The sequence below is a fragment of the Pithys albifrons genome, chromosome 2 (assembly GCF_047495875.1).
Source record: "Pithys albifrons albifrons isolate INPA30051 chromosome 2, PitAlb_v1, whole genome shotgun sequence".
Classification (NCBI taxonomy): domain Eukaryota; kingdom Metazoa; phylum Chordata; class Aves; order Passeriformes; family Thamnophilidae; genus Pithys; species Pithys albifrons.
Genome location: NC_092459.1, coordinates 88,214,423 through 88,227,994, shown reverse-complemented (window position 1 = coordinate 88,227,994; position 13,572 = coordinate 88,214,423). Strand labels below are relative to the sequence as shown.

Here is a 13,572-nt window from a genome sequence, read left to right as displayed (position 1 = left end):
TAGCACCCGTGCTTACTGCTGAAGTGAAGCATCTTTGTTGCAGCGTGGGTGGGAGATGGGTTATCGTCAATATGGAGCACAACTAGAGAATGGCTTCTGTTATTTACTTCTTTTCTGTTCTTGTAGGACATGTGACACTGCTTAACAGAGATCTGCTTAGCAGAAAAATCCAATTAAAATCTGCGATTGTTGTCCAGGTGCCCTTGTGAGGTTTCCCTTTCCTTGGTTGTGCCCAGCACCCTGTCATTTCAAAGATGCAGTGCCGTGGAAGCAGGGTAACCAAAATGTGCTCTCTGGTGGCGCGGATGGTGGGACTCTTCTTGCCCCGGGGTAGAGTGGGGGTCTGACAGGGGCAAAAACACACAACGCGTTGCTGCTCATCGCCCGAAAGGTGGAATTGAACCACTCTGTCGCTAGACAGCTACAGGTTTGAAGCCTGCACCCCAGACCACTGAGGGTCATCCGGGCAACTTTTCCCCGCCCTTGACACAGTATATAAAGCCTCAGCAGTCTTTCGCGCTGAGATAAGGGTGAGGGACGCTTTTCCATCGGGATGCGCCCTCCGCCCTTTCCCGGCGGGATCCCGCCCGCACGGAGTGAAAAGCGGCGCTGGCGGGAGGGGAGCGAGGGCGGTATCTCCCGTCGCTGTCCCAGGAGCGCCCGCGCGCTATGCAAATAACGCGCCGCTGATTGGCTGTCCCAGGAGGAGCGGGGCGGGAGGCGCGGGAAAGGGTCCCGTGGCGCGGATGAGTCACGGCGCTTCCCAGAAGGAGCGGCGCCGCCGCGCGCCCTTCCCGGATCTCCGGGGTCCCGCACGACACTGCACGGGGCAGCTTGTGCAACAGCGGGCGCCGCCCCCGGGCCCTCGAGATGTGGTGCGAGCAGAGCAGAGCAGCGGCTCGTTCTGAGCAGTGTCTTTTTCTTTCTTTTTTTTTTAACTCCTCTCCAGTGGCTAATGCCAGATACTCTGGAGGATGTCAATCTCCCATGAGATACTTCACAGAACAATAATATCCTCTGGGAGGAAATTCCTCCCTGGCCCCCAGCTGAGGATCAACTTATGCCCTGAAGTATGAGGATTGAAAACACTTGTAATTTTATCCTCATGAGTGTAACTATAGAGGCTATTTTCATAAACCCTTAAAAATTACTCACTTATTTGCCTCAAGAGACTCTTCTGAAGCAGAGCCATTTCTGCAAATGCATGTATTTTCCAGTGATTTTTAATTAGATAAATTCTTTTCGGTGTAAGCAACAAATAAAACCGTAGGCCTATTCTCCCTCTTACTCGCCCTGGGGAAGATGAAAACTGCTCCTTGGTGGAGCAGCACCACAGCAGCAAAACTGGTACAGAACAGGACCAGAGCCACAGCCCAAAGCTGGGAGCAGTTTTGTAGATGAAAGCAAAAGAAAGTAAAAAGTATATGGTGGGGTAGTGCCAGTCCTGCTCACACTCAGGAACGTTGCTGGGCACACCTTTGCTTTCGGTGCATGGCTCCAAGTCATGGCTTACCCCCTTGGAGCTGAATCAGCTCTGGTATGATCTGGCACAGCACGGACATGAGAGTATTTGAGGCCTTATTGTTTGTAGTGAGCAGCTTTTTTAGCAACTTAAATGTGTTTTTAAGAGCACATTTTTAACTCCAACCCAGAACCAAGGCTCTTATCAAAAGGAGCTGGTTTGAAAGTTGCTCCTGTACCTGCCAAAGTCAGGCAGAAATTTTTGTTCCTTTCCTTGGTTTGTAGGAGTTGTGTTCCCTGATACATTCCGATCTCTTTACCTGGTACTTGTCCCAGTAGTAGGTTGTGTAATCTAGCAAGTTTCTTTTATGCATAAAAATGCATGGGGTGAGGAACTGGGGGTGTGCGTGGGAGGAGTTGAAGGGAAATTAGTCATGGGGAGGAAGAGAGGAAGAGGTTAGCACCGGGGTTGAGGAAATCAGGTGGCCATAGCTATCCCTCAGGCTTCCAGCCAGCCCATCCTGACGTTACTGGGAGAGGCACAGTCAGCTCAGAGATATGCTCCCATCGGCCCAGCCGCATGTGACCGTGCTGAGATACAGCCCGAACAAGAATGGCTGCCAGGGGTCGGAGGAGACATTCCTAGCTCCTATACTTCATCTTCAGGGCTCGGCTTTGACAGCACTTTCACTTTCTCTTGGCTTGCTTTTCTATCATCAACCTTTTCTGGATCTCTGCCCCTATGGCACTTCCATGGGAAGGCTTCTTAATGTGACAGTGCTGCTCTCATCTTCTCTCTCTTGCAGCCTCTAGGATTTTTAAACAAAGATGTCTGTCTCTCGTCTCATGATCAATCTCCCTGTACTTTCCAGAAAAAGACCATGACAAACACTCAAGTCCAAACAAAAAATAATAGCCAGGCAAAATAACTTCAGCCAAGTAACCAGAGGATCCTTTGGAAGTGCCAGCTCCTAAAACTTTGCTTATTCTGCAGTAAAAGGAGATGCAGAGATAATGAAGGCAGCAGTTTCTAAAGATCAAGCAGTAGAGGAAGGTGCCTGAGAAAGCATCATAGGAAATTATGCCAGACCTCAGAGTTTATGGTGAAGCAGTAACAAAGAAGTTGTGAGAATTTTCTCCTTGACCGGATGCAAGTCCGTCAAGGTTCAGGTCTGCTTCTGCACCGGAAGCTGTGCTAGCCACCCACTTCCCCAGCAGGGTTGAAAATAACACTTCCAGGACCTCAGTGTGTCTGGTTTTTAAAGGCCTTTGTCACCCCTGACCAGAAGAAACTTCAGATGACTTGCTGTGGCTGATGGAGGTGCCATTCTCCTTCCATGTGGAATCAGGGGGCACAGGGGGGCAGGTACCCATAGGCAACACTTGGCGTGGTTACTGCAGCTGCTGCTCAGTGTGCCTGTGAGGACTCAGGCCTGATGTGGAATCAATGAGTAGACCTGGCTGTCAGCTACAGGCAATGGTCATCTTATAACACCTGAGGAGATCTATAATGCTGCCAAAATAGGTTTATAAGGCTACAAAAATGCAAATAGGTAGCTCCCAGGATTTTTAAAATCATGTAAATAAGTGAACAGACCTGTTGATTTGAAAGGCTTCTTAGCACCTGATTTGCCTTTAAACATTTCTTGGAAATCCTGTAAGCATTCAGTTTCATCTTTATACTAAGTGTCTTTGAAAATCTGACCCTTTGCCATTAAAAGTATAGCACAAATTCAATTTATCAGCTTAATGATGCAAAAGCTTGCTCTCCTCAATAATGTTCTTAATTAAAGAATTTTTCAGTGTCTTTGGACCTGATTCCCCGCCTTATGCAGAGAACTACACTGTGCCAAATGGGTGCAGAGTAGTGCCAATTTAGGTTTGATTCAATGCCCATTCAAGTTAATAGAAATCCTCCCACAGAAATCGAGGGGATTTGGTTCAATCCCCAAAGTCAATGGGAAATTCTGCTTTGGCAGTACTTTATGCCCATACTGCACCAGTGTAAGCAAATATTCAATGTACAGAGCCTCAGAGAATTTGGAGGGGGCTTTGTAAGGGACTGCTGGGGCAGATTGTAGCCTGGGCTATTTAAGCAGTTTGCAATTGCTTAAGATTGTCTGGCAAGGAAGTTTTAAAACAAATCAGTCTGAACTTTTCCCATTCATGTTTTATATCACTGTTAGCTTTTAGCAATACACTCTTGATTTTTGTGTTGGTTTTTCTTTTTTTTTTTTTGTCTCAGGCTGACAGAACAGAAAAGCATCTGCAATGCTTTGTTCTTCCTTCTTCTTTTAACCACTAGAACCTGATTTGTGTCAGAAAAGATAAGCCTACATCCCTACTGTATTAAAATAATTATTTGGTGTAAGGTGGGGGGTGAAGAGGGCTGTTATTCTTAGCAGCAGCAATGAAATTTCAGCAGCTGGTGACGTCAGTGCTAAAATGTCAGTGTGAAACAGGCTGGAACAAATTAAGAGTGTGGTGTCGTCACTGTGAGAGGCACGCTGCCCTCCAGAGGGACTGTGGTTGGATGCTGCAGATGCAGTTCAGGAGATGTGGGGAGAGAGGTTTGTGGGAGCTTCTCAGGAACCTCCAAAAAAGCAACAACAAGCATCTCATTACCAGAGAGGTTAAAGAATATGTTATTTGAACATTCCTGCCCATCTCATGGTGTGAACTTGCAGCAAGAGAAGGGTCATGTGTACAAAGCAGATTCCAGGAACTAGTACAGAAAAAAAAGACAGAAGCCAAAATAAAATTGGCTGTCTTCTAGTCACTTAACAAACTGGGCTAACTCCATCTCTGATGACACTCCTGTGACTCAAATTTGGCCTGAGATGACTGTTGTCATGAAGTGCTGCTTAGAAGAGGGCAGTATACTTGGAGTAGAGGTTTTATTTTTAAGAGATGTTTTATTACTTATCTGTGCTGTTGCATTTGAAGAATGCCTTCAGGCTATCCAAGAATGCTAAACTCAAGGTGCAGGGAGTTTTAATCAAAATGGGGTAAAATTCCAAATGCATTCATGCTGGTCCTCAAAAAAACTGGTCTTGCACATTTCTTGGCTAGTGGCAGGTTCTGTTGTTAGACTCAACCCTGTGTCAGCACAGGGCATGGATCCTGGCTTAGACGTGGTATCTCGGGAGTCCTGATTTCTTGGGGTCTTGAGTCCTGCGTCTTCTTGGTCCAGCAGTTGAACTGCCTTGTCTGCAGGGGTTGTTGGGGTGTGGGACATGCTGTTTTGGGGGGCTGGTAGGGAGGGTTGGAACCATCCTGCCTTCCTTTATGGAGACTTTAAGTATTTTCTATGGAAACACGGGGAAAGACAATATTCCCTGGATCAGTGTTTCTAGAAAACTAGTACTGGTAACAAACTGTTCTGTTGTTTCACTCCTTTCTAGAACTGCCTGTCTCGTGGCTGCAGGGATGGATGTGGTTACAGCAGAGAGAGGAAAATCCATTGAGATGTGTGCTTATCTATCAATTGTACCAGCTGTTTCTGGTATGCAGCAACTGACTGACCACAGTAAGGAAAGGAGGATGTAATCAGTTAGCAAGGACGATAAGGATTGTTGGCAAACCCACAGAGAGTTACGGGAATAGAGGAATTGGTGTGCTGAAGTCACTTCCTATTACCCGGGAATCCCTGTGCTTAGACCATTGTGTTTGCTTTCCTAGTAAGGATCTTGGTGGTTTTCTACATTAGTTCAGATGTATAAGTGCACTTACCCTGTCCCAGCCCACTCAGAGAGATTGCCTATATAGTCTTCTATCTACTTTTGTGAGAAGGATTCAGGCTGGCTGTGAGTGGAGGGAGTGATTCTTTACCACATCTTTACACCAGCAAAACACCTTGTTGCAGAGATATTTGCAAAACCAGGCATGACTTAATCAATTCAGGGAAGGGGCACATGCCAACAGAAACACTCTTCTGCCGACACAAACTGTGCTGCCACTAGAGGAGTATCGGGAATCCCACTGTTGTCAGTGTGGGGCCTCTGTTTCACTGATTAGGTAGGTGCTGTATGGGTGGACAGCGCAGGAGGTTCCCAGCCAGTGAGGTCAGTGCTGAGGTGATCTCTGCTCCCTCATCTCAAGAGGAAGTGGTGGCTATTTCAGCTGCACCTGTACCAACAGAGAATTGACAGAAACTGGAGGTGAGCTCCAGAATGCTCAGCTGTTGCAGTCTGCAACTTGCTGTTGCAGTCTGTAAATGAGAAAATGGTCCACTCTATTGTTATGGGGTCAAGAGAGATCTGATGATACCTTGGGAGTATCTAGTGACTTCTCTGAGGTCTTGACAGCCAGCACAGAGATGGCTCCTGCTGCAGCCCTGCATGCAGCTAATTGCAGCCTAGCACTGAGGTTAGGAGAATGCCACTAGATCAAAGCTTCCTTACCGGGAAGGCCGAAGAGCCTGGAAAAGGATAAGGCAGATCCAGTGCCAAAAAGCATTGTGTCGCCCTGATGTCAGCATTTCAGGCCAAAAAGTGTGACTGGTAAAAGCAGGGGAAACAAAAGGTTGAGTGCTACCTGCACTGCATCCTGTTTAGCCCGGATTTACTCGAGCTTTGGGGATATAGGAATTAAATGCCCACAACAGAAGAGAAAAAAAAAAACTTCTCCTTTTTGTAGATTTATTAGGTGGGGTGCGTATGTGAAATTGAGCTCTAATACAAATTCTCAATAGACAGTATTTTAGACAGAATGTGATGTGTTTGTAAATATCTGTCTATATTTTTAAGACCTACCACTGTAAGAGACCCAAGATGATCTGTGATTTCTGCGATCTCATCAGAGAGAGCGAGTGATTCCATGCGGTGGAGACATACAGCCCGTGACTCACAGCCCTGAGTCACAGCATTGGGACACTTCAGCATTCAGAAGCACTAGTAGTGACAGAAATCAGGATGATGAGCAAGCAGCTGTTACTCATTCTCAGCTGGACACCCTAAGCATGTTTGTACCAGTCAGTGTGGCTTTGGCTCTTCTTTGTTTCCTCCTGCAGACCTGCAGTCATCTGGATAGCATGGTGACATAGCTCACTTAACATTTGCCTCTGGGCAAGGGATGATCAGGTCTGGGCTCTGGCTCCTAAAGTGTCCTGCTTGACTCTGTTAGGCTCAGCATAGAGTTTTCATGGCAGTTTTCACTTTAGATTACTTCATCTCTGGAGACCAGCTCATGTTACAAACACAGATGTATTGATCATCACACGGGGTTAAAAAGTGTATCTCTATTTACAGCCGTGGAGGGGGTTGGTAGGGTGGGCTGACTCACTAAGCAGGTAGGCAGCTTGCTCTTAATGACAAAAGAGGTTTCTAGCAGAGCCAGGACAAAAACACAGGAGCCTTAAACTACCTCTCCTAATCTCTTAACTACTGAACCGTGTGCATTGCATTCATCACTTCCTCCTGAGGTGGCAGTTTGGATGAGAACAAGTGCCCAGGAAGTCACCCTGTTTATTCTGTCTCAGCCTCTTAATGCCTGTGGAACATTTTTATTGAATTCTTTTCATGGTCATCAGCTTTGGTAAGGGAAATGATTCCAAAAGACAAAGACTCGGTTGTGTGTGTGCACGTGTGTGTGTGGTTGTGAGGGAGGAAGAATAAAAAATCCGTTTCCAGATGGTTGAAAGGATGCATACCACTTTGCTATTGGCAAAAACAACCTCTTTCATTTTCAGGATGCGTAAGTCACAGAATTGCAGCTGGAAAAAAATAGGTAGAAAGGGAGGCAGTGGGGTAAAAATAAGAATTACTAATGAAAAATAGTCCAGCCGATATTTGAAAATCTAAGCACTTCGTTTTTATGTAAACAAGGGGGGAAACGTGCTTGTTGAGGAGAATCTGTGTAGACCAGGTCCACATATGTATAATCTCATTTTCTTGTTAGCTTCTTTGCTTTGCATTCCCAACTGTAGCCTCACAGGAAATTCAGTCCCTGGCAAACTTCAGCTCCAGACAGGAAACGTTCTGAGGAATTTCTTCCATACAGGTACTATATTTGCTTAGAGGGATAACATGGTAGAGATATTTACCATGGCTGGATTTAACTAGCAGGATATTATGCATGTTGATGGAGTTGCTGGGAGTGTTCTCTGGCTGCAGCCACCAGCATGCCATGTTTAAACAAATCATGCTGCTCTGCCTGCCTGTGGGAAGATTTGCATGAGATCTGGGCCAGATTCTCCTTCCTCTGACAGCAGCACAGCCCAGCTTATGTCAAAGATACTTGCTGATGTCAGGGAATATCAGGATCAGGCCCATGCAGCAGGTTTTTATCACACAACAAACCTGGTCTTATGCTATTTGCATGTACAGATACTTGCAAGCAGATATTTTGCTATGAGTGACTGGAGCAGGGACAGACATGCTGTGTGTGCGGGTAGGTGAAGGATGGTCTTTGCTCGCTGAGGGGACCAAACACTGTAGCAGCACACTGCCTTTCAGATGAGTGGGAGGTGCTGATTGTGGCCAGCTGAGACGCAAGCTTCCTGCATCCTTTGGAATGCTTTCCTACCTTTGACTGCAAGTTCAGAGCAGGGCTTGTTTTGCTTATTAGTCCAGAGAAGACCACAGCAGTCTGAAAAACAAGTGCCATAAGTCTGGCAGCCACTTTGCTAGGTAATTTCAGCATCATCAGTGAATAGTGATGTGGTGGGTTGAATAGTTATTGATGCACCTAAGAAAAATATCCCTTTCTTATCAAAACACATGACTGGTTTTGAGTCTTTAATGCAGTTCTCAGGATACAAGGTGTGAACAAAAAGAGTGATCAGTCTGAATCATTGTCTTGCAAAAGAAACGTGAGGGTTTAAGTACATGGCTGGGAACAATCCTGTGCTGGCAAGGAATGGATTGCATGACCCATCTCAGAGATCTATGATTCACTGCAAATACAGAGAATGAGCATGAAAATGTGTAGTAACATGTAGTGGTACCTTGCCTGCTTATTACAGCGCAGCCTCCAGCCAGAGACAACCCAACCATGTTTACAAGTGTGTTCTGGGAACAGGCTTTTTCTCTGGGGAGCTGTGAAAGGCAGCAGAATGGCTTCAAAGCCTTAAAGGTCTCTGTGCCACCATGCCAAGCTGTGGAAATGTAACTGCATTTGCAGGGCTGAAGCATGGATTTTTTTAAAAAGATTTTTTTTTTGTTTCTGATGCAGGAAGTGCAAGTGCAGATCCTCCCATTTAATGCTGTAGGGGAAAGAAAAGATTCACAGACTCCCCTGCAGTGTTAGTGAAAATACAGCTTTGGCCTTTTGTGCCCTTTGTTACATAAATACAAGTAGCGTAGACATATTAATCACCCTGCCATTGAGGGAGGAACAGAGCAGCAACCTCAAATGCCACCCACTCCCCATTCCCGCTCCCATTTGATGTTGCTATTTTAAGCCACACATTATTTCCTGCTGTGATTTTATTTTTTTACCCAGCTTCTAATTCTGGCTCTGAGGTAAGCTGTGACATACGTATCCCTCCTCTCCCCCTCCCCACCTTCCTCCTCCCCCTGCACCCACGTCCTCTTTATTGCTGTCTTTTAGAAATTTTCTCTCTTGTAAGCAGCCGGGTCCCAGGGGTTAGTTACTGAATGCCTGCAAAAGATGTGAAAAGGCTGATCTTCTTCCTGCTTTTGGACTTCAGTGCAAGCAATATCGAGGTCATGGTTTGCAGGGCAGATTGCTTTAAAAGTGCTATTCCCTTGCTCCTCCGTCCTCAGAGAGGTTAGTGTTGTAGAGAGGATACGCTGTCTGGGAAGGAAGGCTCCTGCTCAGCAGATAATGATGGGCCATGACCAGTGCACTCATCTGCCAAGAAGGGTGTTACACCAGTGGCATGTGCTTTGTGGTGTAGAGGAGACAGGACAGAGCTCAACTGCTTGACAAGGGTTTTCTCTCCTGTGTCTGCTTCTCTATAAAGGCAATCAGCAGATTTCTAACCCCCAAGCAGTTTCCCCCACTGGCAACTACCTCATCCTGCCTGTGGCAGAGAACAGCTTCTGTGTCTGGTTCTGCTGCATCCACGTGTCTCCTGTGGCTTTCAGCTGCCACCGGGTCAGCCCTGAGCAAGGCTATAACTGTATCAGTCTAGGGCATAAAAATAATGGGGCTTGCAGTCCCAGGAAGGGGCTGGTGCACCAGTCAGCTGTAGCTCATCCCCTGTGTGAGAGCATGACTGAGTACTGATAAGAGCTCTGCCAAGGTAAGTTTGAGCCCTAGGAGGAAATCTGAGGCCTGCTTCTGCACTGCAATTCAGGAACATTACAGGTTTATCCTCTTCCACACCCACCTGCCCCATTCCTCCCTGCCAAGCAACCCATCCTGAAAATCTCCTCTGACTGGGTATTCGCTGCTGCAGACAAATCAATGCTAGCATAAGAGAGGAGGCTGGGTGGCAGCAGGCTGCTGGCAAAACCTTGGGCCTTCCATCTACATCCAGGGAAACAGAGGTCTGAGCTGCCCTCAGCTAGCCCTGGTGTATATATTTCACACAAACAATCTCACGCCTTTCCCTTCCTGTGAATTGCTTTTGGAGCTGCTGCACGTGGCTCTTGTCTGTGTGGTACGAGCAATAGCTGTAGGAAATGCCAAGCTGGGTGTCTATGTGTTCTTTATCCTCCCCTTCCCCAGATGGGGATTCCAGTTATGTCCTTTCTGAGGTTCCCGGAGAGTGGGTGCGGCAAAGGGAGTGAGAGCAAGAAGCCCTTTGCCAAGTGGTTTAATGTTAGTTACAGCCGCTGGAAAGTCTTTGCTGTGCTGTCACCAGGATTGTTACTTTTATTTTCACAGTTGGGTTTCCATGTGAGTCTCCAGACAAGGCTGGGGAGTTACATTCCTTCCCAAGAACAGGCTACACGCTAGCTTTACACGCTCTACTGCTTGTTTGAGGCCGTGAGGAGAGCTGGGCAGCTGTCCTGTCGCTGGCCAAACCATGGCCCTCTCAGCCTTGCCTGCAAAGAGCTTGCAGCTGAATTGAGTGAGCTCATTTCCAGTGGATAGGAGGGAGGGAAAAGAGCTGGGCTCATGAATTGGTGTGATCACACCAGAACAAAATGACTGTTTTTCCACCATGCTTTGTCCCTATGGGCATCTATTTTAAAAGTTTTTGTAGAAGGGCTTCTCTCACAACAGCCATGCTGGAGAGTTTCCCGTTCAAGAGGTGGGGGGAAAAAAGGACCCGAAAAAGGATTTGAGTGAATTCGCTTTGCAGCAAATGACCCTGGTTTCGAGTCTCACACCCAGTGCTGCACAGCTGGAGCCTGCCAGCAGCTGACAGGTGTCTGGTGTCCTGCATGGGATGAGGACAGCTCTGCAATGACTCAAGTCCACATGATAACTAGTTCTGCCACCCTTGCTGGCAAAGACTTGCAGCATCTTGGTGGGGGTCTGTGTGATGGAAGGAAGAGCTGACTGGGCCTGGGGGCTCAAGGAGGGCAAGAACTCAGTTTATGCTGAGTGTATATGTGCAGTTTATGCTGAGTCCCCATCTGCTTGCCGGGATCATCCACCAGAGGCCAATGCTGTATAGGCCCTGGTGGTCACTGGAACAATGGAAGTACTGGCAATGATCTGTGGTTTACAGATAAAATAGCTGTGGGGTAGGGCTAGCTTAGGGCCTCTGGAGCAATAGGCCATATGTGTCACGGCATTTGAAGTATGTGATAAATAACCCATTTTTAAGTTTGGTCAGTGAGTAGTGCAGAAACAACAAACAAAACAACAAAGAAGTTAAAAAAGCCCCAATAATCCTGAATACCCATAGTTTGGCATCTGGGAATGGTACAAGATGGCAGAGATTTCAGGGTCTGTGGACTGGCTGATACCATCCATGCAACCCCAAACTCTTTTCTTGCAGACCTGGCCTTTATGGTCAGCCTTTCTGTGTGCTCCCTGGCATGGTAGTGACCAGAGAGGCTCAGCTCATGGGAGGTGGATCTGGCAGAAGCCCTGACTGCCTGGAGAGTCCCCTTGCTGCAGACCTGCCATATTGTTCCCTGTCCCGTCAGCTCACACATAGCTCATCTAGGTCAAGAAAGGCAGCTCAAGAAGACATTCCGTGCAAGCTCTGATGAGATCTGCTCCTCCCAGGGCCCTTCAGCTGGGCTTGCTGCTTTTTCTCATTCCACACACAGTTTAAAAGACTGTGTTTGTAAACACCAGTCTCCGACTCTGCCTCTGGGGCTCTGGGCAGAAGGCCAGGGAGGGATCTAAGAGGCAGCAGACAGTTTTAAGAGGCAGTGGCGTCCTATTGCTGCGGTGGAGAGGACACACCTTGCACTTAATAGCCATGGTGGCGGGAGTCACCTGCAGTACCAGCAGGTCTCAGCATTATTTCATGGTTTCCTGCGGCTGAGGCTTTACTGAAATGACCTCTTCACATGCCAAGGTAAATGCTGCGTCTCTGAAGCCAGCTCTGCCAGAATCAGAGGGGAGTTGTGTTGCCTCAAGTGTATGTACAAGTTTAATGCCCTATGATGACAAACACCATAGTGGACATATGTTTGCATTTGACACTGTGTTGGTTAAATATTCACTTTGTCCACCCTCTCCTTTCCGCAGATCATTCTGGAGACCTTGGCCACGTACCTGGACTTGGGCACTCCCATCTTACTGGGCAGACAAGAGCCTGCTGTGGCATAACACCTGCTCATTGAACACGAGCCAGGTGACCTACAGCCCAAGCCTTGCAGTCTCCCTTTGCTTTATTCCTTTCAAAAATTGCTTAACAAGTGCTATTGTTTGGCATTCTGACATTGTGGAGCAGTGACAAAACTGCTGTTGAGGAAGACTAGAGCTGGAGAGAGGTAGAGCTGTGTCCAGCTCTTTCTACCAGCTGCAGTGTTTGGTGGGCAAGGCAGGCAAGGAGAGATCTTCACCTGAGTACAAGTATGAGCTTGTCTGTATGTCCAGAATTGCTTCTGTCCACACACTTCACCAGCAGGCTCATCCATGCATTTATTTATCTGGACCTGCAAAGCTCCCAGTTTCAGGCAGAGCATGGAGCATTAGCAGCCTGAGCACACATGGTACAGAACTAAAGCTGGAAAGCAGCCAGTGGTCCAGGCAGGCTATGCATTGGCTGTAGGGTTGGTCTTTGGGTCCGTACCTGAGCTCACACCTCACTGCACAAATGCAACCTCTGTGCCTGCATCCTGAAGGCCTGGAGCTGGGATGGGATTCCTGTTTTCCTCATGCAGGTGCCTCTACACTGGGCTCCCAAGGCTTCACACTATGTGTGACAGCTTGCACTTGGGTCACGCGTTGCACCTGTGCCAAGGACTCCATTGCTCCCTTGGGAACAACGTGGGAGGTCAGGCCTGGCTGGTGGAGCTGAGAGAGGAAGAAAAAAGCTGATGGCTCCTTTAAGGGAGGAAGCCGACAGGACTGCAGGGAAGGAGCTCTGGAAGCTGTGTTTTTCTCTCAGTGCTTCAGGGGCTGGTTACTAAATTTGGTTACTGGGCTTAAATAATGCAGCGTGGCAGAGCCCAGTGGGTTTGAACATTGTCATATCCACATAATCCTCTCCTAGGTGGCAGAGATCTCTTGTTCTCTGCCGCTGCTATCTGCACAGGAGCTTGAATGTGATGTGAAACATCATCATAAATAATTTTAACTAGCAGAGAAGAGCCAAAACTGCAAAGTCCCATCTATTTCCACTATGCTCTCTCTATCTATGTAATTTCTAAGGTGCCAATCACCAAAGCATCCAAGCACTGTCTAATCTGGATCTGAATTCCCTTGGTGCTCATAGAGGCTTGAATGTTAGCATTTTGTGTAAGTCCATTTCTAGCAAGCATAGGGACAGAGCTGCATTCTTTGAGCAAAGAAACCTCCTATTGCTTCATGATTTACTGACCTAATGTCCTTTTGGGTTGTAGAAGTCAGGACATCATGGTCACCTCTGGCCCAGGAAGCATTAAATCCTCTTTCTGTTATTTCAGTGGAAGGCAGGGCAGGTTTACCAAGAGAGCAGGGAGTCACAGTCCCCTGCCCAGCGTGTTGCCTGCTGTCCAGGTCACACAGTGTGGAAGTAGGGGCAGAATCTGTACAGCCAGCACAGCCTGTACACCAAGGCTGCATCCAGCTCAGGGGCAAGAAGGCCCT

General features: G+C 47.4%; 1 non-coding gene across 1 annotated transcript; it reads right to left on the bottom strand.

Moving 5' to 3' along the window:
- Window positions 1–381: 381 nt before the first annotated feature.
- Window positions 382–468, bottom strand: TRNASTOP-UCA (transfer RNA opal suppressor (anticodon UCA)). The gene has a single exon. It is a non-coding gene; the product is annotated as a tRNA-Sec (tRNA).
- Between the last annotated feature and the right edge of the window lie 13,104 nt (window positions 469–13,572).